General features: G+C 31.0%; 1 protein-coding gene and 1 long non-coding RNA gene across 9 annotated transcripts in view; both read left to right on the top strand.

Annotated features, from left to right (window-relative positions):
• LOC122524374 (dystrophin, isoforms A/C/F/G/H-like) overlaps positions 1-19,305 on the top strand; it is a 352,972-nt gene that overhangs the window by 264,148 nt on the left and 69,519 nt on the right. The gene's annotated exons all lie outside the window — the stretch shown is intronic.
• The window catches only part of LOC122524409, a 40,310-nt gene that overhangs the window by 19,850 nt on the left and 1,155 nt on the right, over positions 1-19,305 (top strand). The gene's annotated exons all lie outside the window — the stretch shown is intronic.

The following is a 19,305-nucleotide window of genomic DNA, read 5'->3' as shown; positions in this document are numbered from 1 at the left end:
TAATATCATAATTAAATTTATAAGATTTGGCGGTATTTTATAAAATTAGAGGAATCTGTAATGTAATTGATGATCCACGATAAGAAAAACTTATAATTATATTATTTATGTATTGCTGTTTGAAAAATTTTATTAAATTATATAATATAAAAATAATCTTTATAAAAATATATCGTTAAGAGAAGTTTTACGAATAATATCCAATGATAAAATAATGAAAATTATCCAATGAATAATTTCGATGGGTTTTACGTAAGTTAGTCTCTGAAATAAGATTTTCTATAGGTTTGTGTATTCGTGCACGAATTATTATTACGAATTATATTTATATTATTATATAAATTATTATACGAATTATTATTAATTATTATACGATATTATTATTAATGCACGAAGTATTATCTTGACCGAAAATCTTCCAATCTTCTTCCCACTCCTCCCCTATAGAAAATCATTTTTATATTTAAATATATAACGAAGAAAAAAATGAAGAATACAATAATAACCAATTGTTGCACGATTTTGTAAATGAAAATATTTCAAAGAAAAAGAAAAAAAAAAATATATATATATATATATATAAATTATGATATATAATATAAAAATAATCTTTATAAAAATATATCGTTAAGAGAAGTTTTACGAATAATATCCAATGATAAAATAATGAAAATTATCCAATGAATAATTTCGATGGGTTTTACGTAAGTTAGTCTCTGAAATAAGATTTTCTATAGGTTTGTGTATTCGTGCACGAATTATTATTACGAATTATATTTATATTATTATATAAATTATTATACGAATTATTATTAATGCACGAAGTATTATCTTGACCGAAAATCTTCCAATCTTACTCCCACTCCTCCCCTATAGAAAATCATTTTTATATTTAAATATATAACGAAGAAAAAGATGAAAAATACAATAATAACCAATTGTTGCACGATTTTGTAAATGAAAATATTTCAAAGAAAAAAAAAATATATATATATATATATAAATTATGATATATAATATAAAAATATAATCTTTATAAAAATATATCGTTAAGAGAAGTTTTACGAATAATATCCAATGATAAAAGAATGAAAATTATTCAATGGATAATTTCGATGGGTTTTACGTAAGATAGTCTCTGAAATAAGATTTTCTATAGGTTTGTGTATTCGTGCACGAATTATTATTACGAATTATATTTATTATATTATATAAATTATTATACGAATTATTATTAATTATTATACGAATTATTATTAATGCACGAAGTATTATCTTGACCGAAAATCTTCCAATCTTCTTCCCACTCCTCCCCTATAGAAAATCATTTTTATATTTAAATATATAACGAAGAAAAAAATATAGAATACAATAATAACCAATTGTTGCACGATTTTGTAAATGAAAATATTTAAAAAAAAAAATATATATATATATAAATTATGATATATAATATAAAAATATAATCTTTATAAAAATATATCGTTAAGAGAAGTTTTACGAATAATATCCAATGACAAAATAATGAAAATTATCCAATGAATAATTTCGATGGGTTTTACGTAAGTTAGTCTCTGAAATAAGATTTTCTATAGGTTTGTGTATTCGTGCACGAATGAAGGAACATTAGCGAGTAATAGGAAGACGTAGTAGTCGACAGAATGATAAAGTGGTAAACGAGAGAAGCAATTCTCTTCCATGTAATAGCTGGAGACACTTATGCTTCTCTCCTTGTCTCTCACTCGCTCTCTCATCTCAGTTCGTAGACGTTAGTTCGTTCGTTCGTTCGTTCGTTCGTTGGTTCATTCGTTCTCTTCCTTCGTCGTGTCGTCGTAATCTTTGTGTCGATGTGTTACCGAAGCTTCGAAGTCAGGAGTAGAATATCAAATAGACCGATAGCACCCTAGCTCTCCCAGTAGAGAGAAGATGGTCGAGCATGTAAGATAAACGAGCCAATATGGACCGTGACTCTTGCTAACTGTAGGATTTAGTAAGCTCGATAACCGATAACTTTCTTATTAAGTCGAGTCAATTCGTGTTATCGAGAGAAGAAGAAAAAGGGTTAAACCGTTCTAAATACTATTAAATATATTGTTCGTATTCGAACAAAATATTGTCTCGTCTACCCTATTTTTTCTGGGTTCTTTTTCTTTCTATTTAAAATTGATCTAAAATTTATTTAGCACAGATTTCCAAAATAATTTACTCGTAACTTTATACATTTCTTACTCTTTTCTCTCTTTTTTTTTCTTCTAATTCTTTTCATTTTAATAATCGATACACTCGTACGGTGTATTTAAAATTCGTTATAGATTTAAATTAAGGAAATTATATGGTTTCGTAATTAGTTTGTTCGATAATTAAATCGAACTAAATCGCATAAATTGAACGAGATTTTTATTCGTTTGACATCGTTAATGATATTTGTTTTGTCGAATTCTGAATCTATTATGCAATTTCTTTATTCAATTTCTTTGAAATGTATGTATGTACTTTGAATTATTTTAATGTAAAATAATACAGGAGCTCGTATAATAATAAAGAAAATTGTTACGACGTTCTACTACGTGGACGGAAAATATTCGAAAAATATTGGAAAGTTTTCGTCTCATTGCTAGGACTATGATAAGAAAAAGGAAGATGAACAAGAATAAGAATAAAAAAAAGAAGTTAAGAAAGAAGAAGAAGAAGAAGAAGAAGAAGAAAAAGTAGTAGCTCTAAAGTAAGTTTCGAATACGCCATGTTGAGAGAAAAAGAAAAAAAGAAAAAAGAAAGATACAGGGTCAACGTAAATGTTTCACAATGAACTTTCTTTTCCTCTGGCATTTAGTCACGTCTATTTTTTTATTTTTATTTTTTTACCCTACCTCTCCCTACCCCCCACCCCCAACCCCACGAAAAAGAGAATATTATTCCGTTAAACTAGGAAAAGTTGAACTTGTTTCTCCTTATTTTTTTTTTCTTCTTTTTTCTCTTTAACTTTAACTTTTAAACTCCTCTCACTTTAACTCAAAAGCCCTTTTTAACGATTTTTCCGAACGTCAACTTTCTTTCAATCTTTCATTCGAGTTTTTCCCATCAACTTTTCTTTTATGTCATCTATCTTACGTATTATATTCAATACCTTCAACCGCATATACGCGTGAATCGATCTTTAATCTTCTATACGTAGATATGTATTAACAAAAAAAAACAAAAAAAATAAATAAATAATAATAATGCACAATTTTGACGAAACTTTCCAACTAAAAAATCAATCCTGATCAATTTTCCTTTCGATTAAAATAATATTAATAATTGAATCATTTATATGTTCTTACTTTTCGTATCGTTTACTTTGAAAACGCAATTAAATTTTCAATTACGATTCGACAATTTGATTTATTTTCTCGATATAGTCTTTGGTACGATTATTTTAAAGGGAAAATTTGAGCAGAGCAGCTTTCGCCTTGTTATTTCTAAGCAAAGAAAAAGATTGTGCCAATATAAAAAAAAGAAAAGAAGGTAAGGGATGGTGGAAAAGAGATGGAAGATGGTTTGGAGGTAGTAGCAATTTCTTGTAGAAACCCTACAATGACGGATCGTCTATCGTTTTACCAACGGAAGCGATTGTTCCCAAGCTGTGATTGGCATTTTTGGGCCGATCGGTTGGAAGTTTAGCTACCAAAGCTACTACGCCACTGCTTTCATCTCAGCTCACCTACGTTTATCAAACTTTTTTCTCTCCTTCTCCTTATATCCCATATCCGCCTCTTTAATAAACCTTCTTGCTCGTACAAGACCATAAAACCAAACGCGATCGAAAAAAATGATCATTTTTCTTCATAATTTCTTTTGTTCTTTCTAAATTTTCCTCAAAAAGAGAAAAAAAAGAAAACAATTCTTTTTTTTTTAATTCATCGCACCTTTGGCAACCACTAGACTAATTTGAAAATAATTCATTGTAAAATTAAATATAAATATAATATAAATAAATATAATATAAAATATAAAATAAATATAAAATAAATATAAAAATAAAAATAATTCATTGTTAAATTTACCGTACAACGTTAATATAATATAATATATTTTAAATAAAATGTTATAAATAGTTATATTTCTCTCGCTACATATTTTTTGTATTATTATATATTGTATTTCTTTTTTTAACATTTTATCGTCACGACTGATTATTAATTTCAGTTTAGATAGTTTTGTGCTCTCTATTTTTCTCACTTTTTCTTTTTCTTTTCTCACCATTATTCTTTCAAGTGAGACGGGATCAAACAGAATTCGTTAGATTTGAAAACTTGCGATGGTCAAATAACTTCGGGGCAAACAAGTTCATTGGCTCTCGTCTCTTTCAACTTTTCTATCTTCACAGATCTTTCTTAAAGTCTTTTCATAAATGTACGAACACAGTTTGTTCATCTTACTTCCAATTTTCCAGCTATTTCGATGACATCAATTTCGATGCTTAACAAAAAGACAAAATTAAATCTATATCAACGAAGTACACAATCCTTGTACAATCTTTATACTTTGTACTGAACATAAATCGTTTCTAAAAAAAAGAAAAAAGAAAAAAAAAGAAACAAAGAATGAGCTTAGTTTTCCAATAACATCGATTCAATAAATTCATTTAGCTCTTCTCCCTTTAAAAATCCCGTCCATACATCAAAACGATGTAAGCTCGTTCGATAATATCATTCGATATATTTCGATAAATTTATTAGACATTTCTTCTTGTAAGCTTAACCCAAACAACGGGGGAAAAAATATAATAAATAGATTTCTATCAAATGATTCTCTCTCTCTCTCTCTCTCTCTCCAACGAACGAATTTCAACTTGTTACTCATCCTAAACGTAAATTCACGAGAAGGATTCTTCCGTGGATTTCTTTCTATACTACTTCTCTACGAGCAAAGTAAAAAACCACCCCAAAAAAAGAAGCAACAAAAAGAATGAAAGGTTCGACGGTTGAATCTGATATCAAAGAAGAAGAAGAAGAAGAAGAAGAAGAAGAAGAAGAAGTAGAAGAAAATAGAAGAGGAATGTAGAGATGGACTTTTGTAGAAAATGAAAAAAAAAACGCTACGATATATCGTCATCGTAGTTGACTGCTTTTTTTTGCGATAGAAACAAAGATAGAGATTGATAGGTACGACGAGAGGGTAAAGAAAAAAGTACACGGAGTAAAGGTAGACGGAAGGAGACGAAAAAAGGGAAGAGAGAAAGGAAGAAAAAAAAAAAAGAGGAAAAAGAGAGGGAGAGGGAGAGGGAGAAAAAATTTCAAAGGAAGATGCAACGATGCACCTTCCATCCTGGGCTGCTGGTATCGGTTTTTCTCGGGCAATTGGACGAGATATAGCCGGCGGTGATCGAGCAACGTTATCCGTCTCAATCAAACGCTCTAGGCGGCTTTCTCCTTGTAGGTAATATAAAAGGAATCCAATGTGTTGAACGTTCGGTATCCATGTATCCTGAAATAGTAGTAAACGTACTACGTATTTTGGTGTATATATCTAGTAGTATACCAACCAACGAACCAACCAACCAACCAACCAACCAACCTTCTTCTTCTTATTCTTATTCCTTATTCTTATTCTTCTTCGATCGTACAATCTTTTATTTATAGACGATCGAAAAAGGTCCACGTCCAACAACGATATGCTATTTTTCAAATAAAAGCCAAAGGAAAAGGATAGACATCTGATTATATTTCGTTCGTTCGTTCGTTCGTTGGTTCTTTCGTTCATTCTTTGACCCTCCTACGAATATCCAAACTTTTCCTACAGAAAACTAGAACATTTCTATTGTAAATATATCTTACGTTTCTGCCAACACCGTCGTCGTCGTCGTCGTCGTCGTGGTCGTACTATCTTCTCTGAATTCTTGGATGAACTTTGATATCGTAGTACAGAGGCTGCTCGAAGAAAACCAATATTGGTTCGTAAGGAAGAGCCACCGAGCCATTGTGTCGATAAAAGGTTAGAAAACAATAGCTTTGATAAAGTTTTCTTCCAACCTTTCTTCTCCTTCTTCTTCTTCTTCTTTTTTTTTCTTTTTTTTTTCTTTCCCCTTTTTTTTCCTTTTTTTGGTCACCGTTCATCTCTCTTATTCTTACTCTCTTGCTCTCATCTGCTTCCTAAGTACATATTACGATGATCTCTACGTTATTCTATCCGTTTTTTTCTCATCCCTCTTTTTTTTTTTTTTTTTGATAACAGGTGAACGAATATTAAGTACGACACACTTTACTTTTTCATCTTTTTCGCATATTTAATATATTTGATTAATTAAATTGTTATTTTGTTCAATTTTTATAATAGAATAATTGTAATTATTATAGAAGGGATTCAATGTGTTATATCATAGACACGTAAAATCATAGAACAGTGATCGTAGAGATTAGTACAATACATTCTATATCGAATTGTTGTGTTTCAATGAAATAAATACATCATTTTCGAACATCTACCTGTATTACCATTCGCGTTTCATTTACGTCCTATTAATATCGTTACCATCATGAAAAATTAGTTATTCTATTTGTTTCCATTCGGTATTGATAATATCTCGTTCTATTTTTCTTTTTTAAACGATACAAAATTGAATACTAACGAGTAGCTACAATTGGTGTCTGGATCTATTTTTTCGTTTTATTTTATTTTACTTTTTTCTTTTTTTTTTTAGCAATATAGATGCACACGTGTATATAAGCTCTTAATAATCAATTTCATAAACAATTAGTCACAAATTGGAAATGAATTTTTTCCGTAATGTAAAACGGTGGATGCAACGAACGAGTAAAAGGGAAAACTTGAAAAATGAGATTTTTTACAAAGAGAAACTTTCCTTGCTCGAAGCGTAGCGAGAATGGTCCGTTTCGTTTCTTTTTCTTTTTTTCTTTTTTTTTTTTTTTCGAAGTACGGATAAATCGCATTATTTTTTCCATCCCGTTCATCTCGTTATCGCTCATACAAATGCGAAATAACTTTATCGTCGAATCGCTTTGAATTATTTGCTTCTCATTTCTTCTTCTTCTTCTTCTTTTTGCTTTTTTCCTTTTCTTTTCAAATTAGTCAAATCTTTGAAATATTTTTATCGAATATCCCCATTTCGCGCAAATTGAGAAGGGAAAAAATATATGCAAAAGGGACTAGCTGCAATAAATTATTTATTTATTTATTTATTTATTTATTTATTACTCTCCTTTCGAGGAAATATACAAAATTATATATGCATATTTTTGTCTCTTTTATTTTCAAAAGTTTATGCTTTCAATAACCGCGACGAACTAGTTGTCACAACTGTCTTGGATTTTTTCCAATTTCTTTTTTTTCCTTTTCGTCTGAACAAGTGGCTGAAAAATACGGAAATACGAGTAACATTTTATTTAAATTCGAGATAACTGCATAAACCACACAGAATTAAAACAATTTTAAATTAGCGATTAAAAATTTATTCTCGCAATTATTCATAATTTGTAATTAAAAATTAAACAAAAAATATTCTAGTAACTAACTACAAGTAGACAATTTCTAGTTCGTGGTTACGCACTTATCACAAATTTAAATGGAAAAAGAGAAAAACTTTACTTTACAGCCACTCAATGATAACGCTAAAAAAGAAAATTGTAAATCTTACGTTTACGTGAAAATTTGTTAATCTTGATTAATACGATTCTTACCTTTGCGTTAGCATCGTTCAAGAAAATAATTAATGATTCACGGAAACGTGGATGAAAAGAAGATAGAAAATGAGTTGGAGTTTTTCACTTTTCTTTCTATCTTTCTTTTTCTTTTTTTTTTTTTTTTTTCTGTCTATTTCCAGAGCAAACGTTTCCCCCCATACCATTTCAGATTTTGAAAGAAGCCTTTTCTTATCACCGAGCAAACGATAATTACTCTTACGAGATTCGAAGCAGAGCCTCACTTAATGGAAAGTTATTTCTTTCTCCCTCTCTCTCTCTCTCTCTCTCTCTCTCTCTCTCTCTCTCTCTTTTTACTTTTATTTTCTTTTTTATTTTCACTCGTTTCCTTTCTCACGTCGATTCGTTTCTTATCCGTTAGACATTCGATAGATTCGATCTTTTCACGATCTTTTCACGCTCGCGTTTCTTATATTCCTCCTCCTCCTCCTCCTCCTCCTCCTCCTTTAAAGCTTCTTTCTCTCTCTCTCTCTCTCTATATATATATATATATATATATATATATATATATATTTTTTTTTTTTCAACCTAGAATTTCTGTCAGAGAATTTTCGTTTTCCGTTTAATCCGCATCCGAAATCGCGTGCATGTTCGTAAGATTTTCTACGTACGAGTATATCGATTCTTTCACTTACGATTAGTTTTATTGGATTATTTGTTTTCTATTTTTTTTTTCTTCGAGTTTAGATAGAGATATAAAAGAGAAAGGAGAAAGATGGAACAACGAATTACTCTTTACACTTGGTATTTGTTTATCTCTCGGGATAAACGGATTATCCTGTTGGTGGACTCTTCTTAAACCCTTGTATTTTTTTCTTTTCTCTTCTCTCGTATTAGGAATTTTCTTTTTTCTTGTTTTTTTTTTTTTTTTTACCTTAACTGGATGTAACATTTTTATCGATTTTCCTTTACGAAAGAACAAGAAATATTATTGTCTGTCTTCCTTTTTCTTTTTTTTTTCAAACAATTTGTTGGCTCATATTTTTTGATAGCGAACATCGAGAAAAAGTAAGATAAGATTTTTATATTTTTTCGTTTAACGTTACAATTTTTAGTATAATGGGATGAAACATTTTACATCGATTTCCATTTATGAAGGGAACAAGAAATATACATATTTTTTTTTTCTGTTTTTTTATCTCTTACAAAATGTTTGCTCATATTTTCCAATTTTCCAAAGTATCGATAAATATTAGACGCACAAACATAGTGCTTTTCTTGTTTCTTTCTATTCTTTTTTTTTTTTTTAGTATTCAAATTTTAAGCATAGTAGGATAAAACATTTATATTGATTCCCGTTTACGAAAAAGAACAAGCAATACGTATATGTATATATTATATTTTATTTTCTGTACAAAACTAGGAGGGAGTACGTATTTTTCCATAAAAAATACCGAAAAATCTTTAAATACAAATGTTCCGTTTTTAATTACTAATGAAAATAAGAAAAAGTATACGATTATTCTATACCAATTAAATTCCATCTAATATTTTCATTAGTCACCGTAAAGAATAAAAATATAAACTAATCACAAAACCCTGATGTATTTTTATTAACGTGATAACACAAAGTATACAAATTTCAATCATAATCAGGGATAAAAACATATTATTTATCATTAATTATCGTTTATGGAAAGAAACAAGAAAAATACGTATTTTTTCCTTTCTTTTTTTTTTTTTTGTTTTTTTATATTTTGTTGTTTTTTATAATACGAAATGCCAGCTCGTATTTTCGATAGTGCTTTGCATCGAGAGATATAAGATCGATACGTGTTAGAAACGCGTTTGTGTACCGGCTGGTGCCATCGCGTAAATGGAACATCGTATACGATAATATATAAAATTATGGGCACATTAGCATAACGCTTACGCGAGATTGTATTAGTGTGCACAGAGAAATATACATACGCACGTGCATTCGTACACACGGAGAAATATACATACGCACCTGCATTCGTACACACAGAGACAAATATACATGAACGTGCATTAGTACACACAGAAAATTTAACTCGCATACATACGTAAACGCATATTCGTTGTTCTCTCACAACCACAGAAACCAGCAGTACGTTCATTCTCTCTCTCTCTCTCATTTTCTCTCTCTTTCATTCTCTTTCATTCTCTTTCATTCTCCGTTTCTCTTTTTCTATCTCTACCCTTCGTTATCTATGCTGACCACATGCCGCGTAATCTTCTTCATTATATCTAACTGCCTGTTTTACATTTACATTAAACAAAAATGTTTGCGCACGTACGTTGGAACGTACGATAATGGTCAAAATTTTCACGCCCACCCTCCACCCTTTTTTGTGCCATTTCGATTTTTCGATTTTAAACTTACACGCCCGTATTAAACAGTTTTTTTTACTTTTCTTTCTTTCCTCCGATTTTCCTCTCCTTTTTTTTTGTCTTAAACAATATTCTAACTTTTACTTAATTTATATAATCCATATCGATATGAGTATAATAATATATAATAAGTATTATACTTGTGTAGAATTATTATTAATAAAATATATCAAATTTGCGCGCACACACACACACACGCACACAGACACGCGGTCGCGTAAATATAATTATTTCATTCATAGATAATTATTCTATTTAGTTAGTTTCACCATTTATGTGATCCTGAACGATAATATACATATATCGTTGCTCCTCTACAATATTCATGTTATTTTCAAACATTATTATATTAACAAACGTATATTCATTTAACATTTTTGTATTCTTCATGAATTGTCTAGTTATCAACTATTATACAATCTTTCTACTTTATATTTACTCGAAGCATACACAATTATTATATCAACTTAGTTAGATTACTTTACCTTAAATATAATATAACCATTTATTCGCGCGCTAATGAATAGCTTAAAGTTTCTCACGATGACGTAATGATTAACTGTAACAATAACAAGAAAGAAAGAAAGAGAGAGAGAGAGAGAACGTTATGGTAGAAGACATTTAACCTAGGTATTTTCCAGTCTTGAACCCAGAGAAATTCTAACAGCAACAACGTAGTAGCTACCCTAGTGGTAGCAATTAACGCGAGCACTTTGGTGTGTACTTGGTGGTTGCGCAAGAAGACAAAGGGGTTGAAGGAATCGTCGATAGAGGTACGCGACGATCCTCTTTCTCTCTCTCTCTCTCTCTCTTTCTCCCTTTTCTTTCCCTTTCCCCTTCCTTTCTCTACTTCTTGCCGTTAACATTGTTGTTCCTCGGTCTTTTAACTCTCAGGTATCTGCAATATTCCTTTTCCTTCTAGTCTACGAGAAAACAGACAAAGACAGAGAACGAATGAAAGAGAAAGACAGACAAAGAAAGAGAGAGAGAGAGAGAGAGACAGATCTTGACCATTAAAGAGAAAGGATGAGAAAGGGTAAGGTGCGGCTTTTGTTCAAAGAGTTCTCTTTAGCGCGAGATTCAAAGCTCATCTGTGCTGCTACTACTTTGTGGTGAAAGATTTTTGCCAGGTTTGCATCCGCTTAACATTATCGATTAATCCCGGCTGCAGCTTTCTCTGAATTTTTTCTCGACGACGACGACGACGACGACGACGACGACGACGGCTTTTCTTCGAGACGATTATTTTTTCTCTAACGATTTCAAATAAAAGGTAAATAAAATAAAATTCGAATGAAAAAATAATTGCAAAAGAATTTTCCATCGGGAAATTATGATGAAACATATATGTTCGATTAAAGTTTGGGGTAAATAACAGTTGTAATGAATATATGGATCATATATTTTAACAAAATATGGGAAAATAGAACAAAATACAAAAAGAACTCCCTTTATAGTCGTACTTAAGGCTTAAATTCTTACTGACTTCAGGCTTATTATATATTATTCGTACTTAAGCTTATATATATCATTCTGGTCTGGTGTCCGTCTTTTATACCCCGCATATAGTGGGAGGAGAAAGACTCTCTTTACCCTACAGAGCGTTTTTTGAAGTTATACTTCTTTTGGCGCGTTGGGGAAAATGTAATGGGGAGTGATTTTTATTTATTTTAGATTATCTTTAGAATTCCTATACAAATAATTTTATCTCATGCTGTGGGCCGCTTGGTTCGGCGTAATGTGACATTACATTTGAAATCGGTATAATTCGGTAAATTTTTCATACGATATTTTCTCGAATTTTCTAATACGATCGTATTTTACTTTTTACGAGAGCGAGAGAGAGAGAGAGAGAGAGAGAGAGAATGAGGGAGAAATTTGACAATTTGATTTGAAGGTAGGAAAAGCAGTCGTGTTATTTTGGCCGATCGATAGAAAACACCTGCGGTCGCGCATAGATTTGCACGATTTGCTAACCTCGTCCCTGTGCATTCACTGAACCGATTTAATCGTCTTTCCGTAGTTGAGAAAATCGTTCCACCGATTGGACAATATCTAACTAACATTACTAGCTCAATAAATATTCCTGTATCATTGATTTATTAAAACATTCCTATTCTATTTTTCTGTTTTTCTTTTTTGTTTTTCTTTTTCTCTTATTTATTGCTTCGACAAATAATAATTCTCAATACATTTCGAGGAAAAATGAAAATACAAGAATCGCGTGGTTGAAGTAATTTTGCGAAATTGTCTCATGGTGTACATTTTTTTATTGTTGTCTCTTCGTAAATACCGTTTATTACGTTTCATTGTTATCATCTAATAAAAGTAGCAAATGAAATCTTCCAAAACTGTATTATAGCATATCCAATAACGTGCATCTTTCTTTTATTCTCTCTCTCTCTCTTTCTCTTTTCTACCATCTTTTATAATCTCCTTTATCTTTTATCGCTCGGCAAACGTATTGCAGTTAGATTCGTGAGTACTTACGTAGTAGAAGCTGCCAGCAAAGCAGCAGTTACTTATGAATTAGTTAGGTAGCTAGCGATCCATCATTCCTTAGCCATTTCCGAGTGCTAGATTCACTGACGATCCATCAGCTTGTCTCTCTCTCTCTCTCTCTCACTATCTACTTCTACTTCTACTTCTACCTCTACCTCTCTATCTTATTCTTAACGTCTCCTCCAAGATTGCAAGCTGTCTTTCAAATACCAATCTGCTTTCAAGAAATGTTACTCCTTATAATATCCCTTCCAACGTAAATTGTTATTAATAATTGTCATATTTTTGTTTTTCAATGAAACAAATACTATTAATATAATATATTCTCACGTATGTATATTAATTTGTTCATTTTTTTACATAGAAATTATTAATAATTTGTTATCGTTATCAATAATATTTGTTTTAGAATCATTGAAAAATATTAATCCATTCGCGTATGAATTATTAATTAATATTAATAAAAACTTTTCACATTGTCGATTAAATTTAATCGTCTCAATAATATTACATTTCACGTTAGCTTAATCTCTTATCTTAGAACGCTTATTAATTAGTTAAATTTATTGAAATGAGTCATAAAGAGGATTACAAAGTCTAGAATCTATTTTCAATGGTAAAATGACAAATTGTAAATCTATTGTGTCGAGAAGCCGCAAAACATGAATTCGAAAATGCAACAGATATTTGCCGTGGTAGTTGTTTCGGAACTTTCGAACGAGCAACAACGCGCGGGCGAGCAACATTCGTTACCGAAACTGAATTATCCAAGTACTTATGTCGGTTTTCCCTTCCTATACAACTTTGATCATATTCGGTTGGAACTTCTACTCTCGTAGAGTATTTCCTAAAACTTAGAACTCTAACGCGCGAGACACGCATACGACGAATTCGAGCAAATGAAATTTTACCTTTAATACATTAGAAACATCAATTTCTTATTACTCAGATGGTATAGAAATAAACTAAGTCTCTATCAAATGTATGACGAGCACTAGTAAAGTGAACCGTTAAAAAGAAACGGCTCGATGCCATCAGATTTATTAAAAAAGTTAAAAAAAAGTTAAAAAAGAAGCGTTTTCGAACTTTTACTCGATAAAGTTACTTACCAACTCGTTACTTTTCGAATCACATTTTTACTATGACTAGTCAGCTGACTGATTGTCAATTTATTAGCAGAATTTCTCACAAATTATTGTATACTATCTGATGAATCAAAAATTCTTATTGTATAAATGATATATTTTTTGTTATACAATACATACATCGTAAAATATACGACTTTTCAAAGACGTGTCATTTGATCCCTTGCGGTAGAAATATTATAGATATACACAAAGCACGATACGTTTAGTATTAATAAAATGAACTATTCATTTATTCCATACAATGGTCGAATAAAATGATAACAATAGAGATCGACACGATAATAGGTGTAAATCAATGGGAATATACGGTTTCCTCGCGAATTCCTGGGAAAATCAGATTTTTATCATGGAACTGTAACGTGTTGGAATAGAATCGAAGAGGTTGAAACCGCAGACATCAACACCCAACTCTGTTCCCCCTTGTTGTTGATCGACAGTGCGATTGGGTAGACGAGGAACAGTGCGAAGAGGGACAGGGATAGGGTCACTGGCCAGTTAGTGGATGCCCGCAATGTAATCATTTGCGGTACCGAAATGGATGCGGCGAGCACCAGCAACCCACCCCCTTCACTCTTCTCCTTCTCGAGCCTCACCCCATTGCGTTCTCCTTTATCGGCAAGGGTAGATTTGACCCTGCCAAATCTACCCCCTATAACCCCTAACCCCCCTTCCTCAACGATTGCGAACTATCCACGTTAATAGGAACTCTCCGTCCTTCTTGTTGCTTGCACATCCACGTGTACATCTATACACACACACACACTCATGTATATGTATATGTATGTATATATATACTCACAGAGCATCACGTTTACTTGCCTGAAGCGCAGCTGACCGTTTGTACTCGAGACTGATACGGGTCGGTCACTGCAATTGCAATTATGCGCGAGGAATAGCGTTAGCCTGTAGGCAATGATTTTCGTCAAGACAGATCGTCTCAGTAAGTTTGATACCTTCCAACGCGTTTATTACTTTATCTCTCTTTAATTTTTCTAACTTATCTTTATTGCTGTTAGGCATAAATTAAGAAATTATTTAACAAATTTGATTAGACTATTTTTAAACGATAGAAATAAATCAATGTAATTTAAAGATCTTCTCAGGAGATTTTTCTAAAGCAGGATTTTAAGGATTTTGTTATTAAAATTTGTATTATCATTTTATTGTTAAAAATGTGAACGAATAAAAAAAATATAATGCGAGGAAATTAATGAAGGAATAATTTGTATTAGGATATTTTTCTTTTTTTCTTTTTCTTTTTTTTTCTATTTAGGTATTTTCAAATTCGAGACAAATTAAATTCGTCGCCCAGCACGAAAGTAGAATTTTTCGAGCGTGAAATGAGTGTTAAGGATTTGAGGTAAAAAGAGGAAAGGTTGTGATAATTATCGCGTAATAATGTAACTTAATTAAATACGTCGAGACGAGGAAATTATATTGCAATAGGATTGTATCCGAGCAAAATTTATGGGGTTTAAATCGTCACCATTGAAACTGAAAATTTCTCAAGACGAGTTAACATTCCTATGTTAACTAGTATATATATATATTCAAATTTTCTATTTCAAAAAACATGAGATTTCATAAAATTGTTTTATCGTAGCATAATGAGTTACATTAGAAAATCGTAATATATACATTGAAAGATTATTATTTAATCATAAAATTAATTAACCATCAAAACATTTCAATTTATTTACACCGCAAGCAGGTAAAAAGTTACATATTTGTACAATTAAATATAGACAGTAATCAATCTAGCATAAGTTTGCAATGATAATTAAATCATATCGAAAGAAAAAAGAAAATAATTTCCATTATATTCGAAAAAAAAAAGGAATAAAATTAAATGAAAAAGATCCATTTGATCGAGTATTGGTATTACGTCGAGTATTAAACATTGATCTGCATAGGATCGAACAATTCTCGTAAATCAAATACAGTTTAAAATGGTCTTTTTCAAGTGTATGTACACATATACAAAGATAGTGTATAGTACATCTATGAGGATTTTTAAGCTCTCTATTCTCGCGTAGCAAACATCGATGTGGAGTGAGACGCGTAATTAATTAAGTTTACAGTACCCTTGTATACGAAAATGTTATACCGGGTTCAAAGCTTCAACCTGTTATTACCTCGTGCGGAACGAACTGACAGAAAAGAAAAGCAACAATGATCGATGGGCAAATAACGACGGCACTTTCTTTTTCCTATACTTTCTCGTAATTTTTCTCTAGCCTGTTATTTTGTTCGAAGGGTATACACCCACCCAATCTCGAAATTTGTCAAGCTTTTTTTATTCCTTTTGTTTCTTTTTTTTTTCCTCTATCATATTTTCAAACTACAATGAAGCTTTCCTGTTTTGTAGGAATGTAAGATTGATCATCTTCATTTTCTAATAAAAATGCGAAGCCTATCATCCAAATGCAAAAACGTATATTAAAGAAAGAGTGATATTATGGGATACCCCATACTAATATAAATTTCCATAATTTTTATATAATCCATATTAAATTGAATACAATTATTTTTCTTAATAAATGTTCACCTATGTGTAAAGATTATTATTTTTTGTATAATACTTATTTCTTAATAAATAATATACAATATATTATACATTTTACACTATATATTAATAAAAATAGTTAATAGATAATTTTTGTTAATTTATCTTAATTTCACGTATAAATTTCAAAGAATTTAATTGATGGATCAAATCTTAGGGATATAAAACTAGGGACGTGGGGGGGGTGTCATATTACAAGCCGATTCCTCTACATATATAGAACACATGGGAGAAATTGAAGGATGAGATAATCGAAGTAGGTGGAGTCAGTGTATACTAGACAAGGACGAAGAGTACGTGCAAGTTATAGGATAATCGTTTGGCGATGTCGATGCCGATGTTCTAGGACTGTCTGGAACAAATAGGATCGCTGATCCTCTATACACATACATATACATATGTAAACGTAGATATGTTGGTACTCAGGTAACAAGGAACTCAACAGAACTGGATGTGGTGCACAGGTGTGTACATTATTGGAACAGGTACGCACATAGGACTATGTCGACCCATCTAATTGCGCGGAACTAGGAATTAGGCATACAAACTGATGTGAATGAAAGAGAGAGATTACTTCTATCATCATCTACACGATATCCCGAATGTTGCTTTACCAACAAAAAAAGAAAAGGAATAATCGATATTGTTTCGTTAATAAATTGACGATATAGTAAAATATAAATAATTAACAAAAATAATTTCTAATTTTTCCAATCAAGTAAAAGCTACTTTCGAGATACTCTATATACAGTATATTCGTAGTTTGATTTAATTACAAACGAATGAACAAAAATTCAAAATGCAATAAGTAAAAGATCGATTTTAATGGAATTACAATATTAAGGTTTTTCATTAGAATATATACCTATGAATTTTGATTTACGGTATTGTCAAGAAAATTATTAGACTGTTATATCGTCGAGATACAAATACTGAATAAAATAAGATTTATTCGATATTTTGTAATTACTTAAAGCGAATTTTGAGATATTTTTCGTACTATATATTATTCGTGATAGACGAATGAACGAAAATCTCGGCAAAGTGATAAACTTTTTCCCGTCCAATTCGAACGGGGGAAAAAAACAAGAGGATAGTTTATCTTTCATCGTGACCCTCTCGCATAAATTGTTCGGAACGTGGTCCATATACCAATTTAAAAATCCCAAGCTCTCACAATCAGTGCGTGAAAGTCGCCAGAAGCAACGGGTTGTGTTACGTTTCTACTCGGTGAGGAAAATTTGGAAAAAAAAAAAGAAACAGAAAAAACAGAAAAAAAAATTATTCAAATCTGACCCAAGCTACTACTGATGTTGCTGTTGCTGCTGCTGCTGCTGCTACGCTAAATCCATACATGTCGAAATAGCACACGAACGTATTTAGTAAGCGAGTCCATAATTTCGTTTCGGAGGACACGAACATTTATCTCTTTCGAAATTGATTCGGACGGTGGAAATCACGTAAATATAATGCTTGACGCATCACGATGATTTATCGTGGATTATCCTCATTATTTCTAGCCGCGAGCCATTTACAATGAGATAAATGAGCTCTCTCTCTCTCTCTCTCTCTCTCTCTCTCTCTCGCTTTGTGTACATATGTATACATATATATATACGTATGTAGTATGCATGTATGTATTTATATAAATATATATAACACATACTATATCACAGGAATCATTTTCTACCTCGTTTTACAAAGTTACTAGGTTAAAGTTCATATTAATGATTTATTTTGTAACGCGGTTTATCTCTGCGTTTAAATGTAATTTTATTTTCTTATCGTTATAAATAATTACACTCTGACACGCCAATACTAATATCCAGGTATATATAATATTTATATATATATTATTAAATAATATTTCGTCCATTTTTGCGAAATGAAAAATACCTGTATACGTATTTTTACATACCTACAATACAAATTTTTCAAAATTAATAAAATATATATTTTTTAAATTTCTATTTAAATCTCAAATCCTTGCAAAAATAATTACAATATTTAATAGTTCGATCACAATGTTGCAATGCATTAATGAATAAAATTAACGCAATTTTTTTCTTCTCGTAAATTTCATCTAATACAAAATTTTTGGACAAAGAATAGAATCGTTGGATAGGCCAAATCGTAAAATACTTTCTTAAATTGTAAAAATGGATTGTACCTGTAAGAATAATGACTCGGTGAACTGAAAAAGATGCGAACGTTTGCGTTTTCTTCGTGGAATCTAATGAACCTTAGAGATTTCCCAAAGAAATGAGAAAAGAAATAAATGGTCCACGATCGAATCAATTTGCAATCTCTTTCGAAGTAGGTACATTTTGTTCTTATTTGAGATAGAGCTCTATGTTTAATAAATTAAAAGACTCTTCAATTAAATTCTAGATGCTATCCTTAAAAGTGATATTTAATTATTTTCCTAGCAGGAAGTAGAATATTATTAATTTCAATTCGTCTATTTTGTAGGAGAAAGAAAAAAGTTAAAGGGAAAAGAGGAGGAGGAAATTGTGGGGGTGGGGTGGGGGTGGAGGTGGGTGGGAATATAACAAGAACAAAGTAATCGCATAAAATGGCTTTAAAAGCTTTCTCAGAATTCGATAAAAGATCATCGAGATATCTCTGGTGAGCAACCCTTCTTCTTCTTCTTCTTCTTCTTCAAGAGCAATCGTCTTCAAAGAGAACAATAAATATCGTTGACACTTTTACCAAACGGTACGATGTTCTAAGTTGATGGTATTAGTATTGCTGATCAAGTTACTCCTTCTTCTTCTTCTTCTTCTTCCTCCTATTCTTCTTCGTATTCAGAGAGCTTTTAGAGTACTCTATTTTGAATTTGCTTTGGTCAGCTAAAAAGCATAGAAGAGTAGAGAATGAGTATTACAATTGAATTTACTCCAACTTGAATTATTCGATCAATCATCTTTTCATTTATTAAATATAATAATTAATGTATTCTATCAAAATTATAAATTCATATCTATAAAATTTAAATGAATTATCTTATAATCGATAAGACACGCGTAAGAACTGA

The sequence above is a fragment of the Polistes fuscatus genome, unplaced genomic scaffold (assembly GCF_010416935.1).
Source record: "Polistes fuscatus isolate 324 unplaced genomic scaffold, CU_Pfus_HIC Scaffold10, whole genome shotgun sequence".
Lineage (NCBI taxonomy): Eukaryota > Metazoa > Arthropoda > Insecta > Hymenoptera > Vespidae > Polistes > Polistes fuscatus.
Note: the sequence above shows the minus strand (reverse complement) of the source record. Positions and strands in the feature narration are given on the sequence as shown.